The sequence below is a fragment of the Silene latifolia genome, chromosome 11 (genome assembly GCF_048544455.1).
Source record: "Silene latifolia isolate original U9 population chromosome 11, ASM4854445v1, whole genome shotgun sequence".
Taxonomy (NCBI): Eukaryota; Viridiplantae; Streptophyta; class Magnoliopsida; order Caryophyllales; family Caryophyllaceae; genus Silene; species Silene latifolia.
In genome coordinates, this window is record NC_133536.1 from 164,184,835 (window position 1) to 164,187,225 (window position 2,391).

General features: G+C 43.6%; 1 non-coding gene across 1 annotated transcript; it reads right to left on the minus strand.

Annotated features, from left to right (window-relative positions):
* Window positions 1-268: 268 nt before the first annotated feature.
* Window positions 269-376, minus strand: LOC141615811 (small nucleolar RNA R71). The gene has a single exon (XR_012530207.1). It is a non-coding gene; the product is annotated as a small nucleolar RNA R71 (small nucleolar RNA).
* Between the last annotated feature and the right edge of the window lie 2,015 nt (window positions 377-2,391).

The following is a 2,391-nucleotide window of genomic DNA, read 5'->3' on the forward strand; positions in this document are numbered from 1 at the left end:
CGATTTAGTGGAGCGAAATCGGTTTCTTTGTCTACTGATGAGGACCCCTTGAAGCATATGGAGATTTTCACGGACTCACTGCTTGTTCCATACCTATACCACCGGGTGACTCGGAATGAAGTAAAGGGGTTGATTTTCTTATACTCCTTGAAGGATTCAAATACGAGATTGGTACCGCTACCTTGATAGGGTAGCAACCGGAGTCACGGATCGGACATCTCTAGCATTAGCCTTCTACAAGAAGTACTTCCCACTTTCAAAGACCGACGCCTTGAGAAGTAAAATCACAAGTTTCCAAAGAAGGAGCTGATGAAGGTTTTTGTGAAGCATGGGGACGTTTCAAAAGTTTGGTCCGAGCTGTCCCTCACCATGGTTTCCAGCAATGGTATCTTTGCAACCTATTTTATAATGCTCTTTATGATGATTACAAGGTCATCCTGGATGCAGCTGCTAATGGTAGGTTCCAAAACAATACCGGTCAAAGTAAAGGTTGGAACACTATTGAGGAGATGGTAGTTCATAGAGCTGAGTTTGGAAGTTCACGTGGAAAGTCACAAAAGCAAAGTGATGAAATAAGTGCTGTTGTGACACTTATAACTTCTATTACTGCCCGTCTCGAGAAGCTCGAGATCTCTGAAGCTTCCAAGGAGAGAGTTGAAATACCTGTTCAAAACTCAGATGAGATCGAGAAGTTGAGAGAAATGGTCCAACTCCTTTTGGTTCAAGTGGCAAATATGGAAGCAGCCGGGATTGAGTCCTCAAAGAATTTTGTGAAGGAATTGGAGAATATAGAGGCTAAGCAAGTTGCTAATTCTTCAAGCAAATGTGAAGGGCCGATTGAAACGATTAATGCCATTAATCTCAGAAGTGGCCTCTCTTATGAAAGTCCCGACAAGCCAAAGGAAGACTCTGGAAATGATGAAGAAGCTCGTTTAAATTCTGGTGCAAAAACGAGCTCAATTGCCAAGATTTCCGTCGATCGACCAACATTGCCGTCGATCGATCAAGCGTCGATAAAATAGTTTCGATCGAAACTATTCACACCAAAGACACATCGTCGATCGACCAACATTGTCGGGCGATCGATCGATCACCTGACGAAATCAATTTCGAGCAGAACTGTTCACGCCCAGCCAAGTTGGTCGATCGACCACTCATATCAGTCGATCGACTGGAATCCCAGAGCAGGATGCAAATCCGTCAACTAGTTTGCATGATTCTTCACTCATTGATGATTTGACGAGGGTTTTAAACTTACGAAAGCCGAAGGTTACTGATCCTACGGCCAGTATTGCAGTCCCGTATCCGGAGCGTTTGAAGGCTACTAAGCTGGAGCGTAAGTTTGGTAAGTTTCTGGAGATGGTCCAGAATCTCGAGGTAACAGTTCCTTTCACTGATCTAATTACCCAGGTACCCTCTTACGCTAAATTTATGAAAGATATTTTAAATCGTAAGAGAAATTTTCGTGATGATGGTAATGTTGCTTTTGTGGAAGAGTGTAATGCTCTTTCGCAAATTAATGTGCCACCCAAATTAAAGGACCCGGGTAGTTTTTCAATTCCTTGCACTATAGGTAACCACGTAATTGGAAAGGCCCTCTGTGACTTAGGGGCCAGTGTCAGTGTCATGCCGTATTCTGTTTGCGAAAGGTTAAATATTGGTAGACTTAAGGTGACCAATATTACCGTTCAAATGGCAAATAGATCGATTCAGAGACCTATAGGAGTTCTAGAGGATGTACCCGTTCGAGTGGGTAAGTTTTTTATTCCTGTCGATTTCGTTGTTTTGGACATTGCAGAGGACAGTCAGATACCTATTATTTTAGGCAGACCGTTCTTACATACAAATTTGGGGCGTGATAGATGTCAAGCGCGGAACCATCACCTTAGAGGTAGGGGATGACACCATTGAGTTCATCTTGCTCACAAGGCGACGAACCTCGCGATGAGGATACGTGTTATTCCATTGATATTGTTGACAGGGTCACATACTTGTAATTGGAGGGAATCCTTAGCCAAGGATCCCTTAGCCGATCTAACCCGTTTAGATGAGTGTGCGGGTAATCATGGGAGAATGCTTTGAGGAGCCAGATGCTTTGGTAGCCTCAATGGAGAGCTACGAGCTCAATGAGGAAGAAGATGAGATGCTCTTGAGCTTGGCCAACGAGAACTTGGTCAACACTTGCTACACCATTGAAGCTGATTCTGTCTATGCTGTAGAGGTAAAGGTCCCGGAGCGTAAGCCACTTCCTCTTAATCTTAAGTATGTTTTTCTAGATGATACGGAGCAGTACCCATCTATTGTTAGCTCTAAGCTTAATGATGACCAGCTGTCTGCTTTGATGTGTGTGCTTAAGAAAAACAGGAAGGCTTTGGGTTACTCTTTGGATGA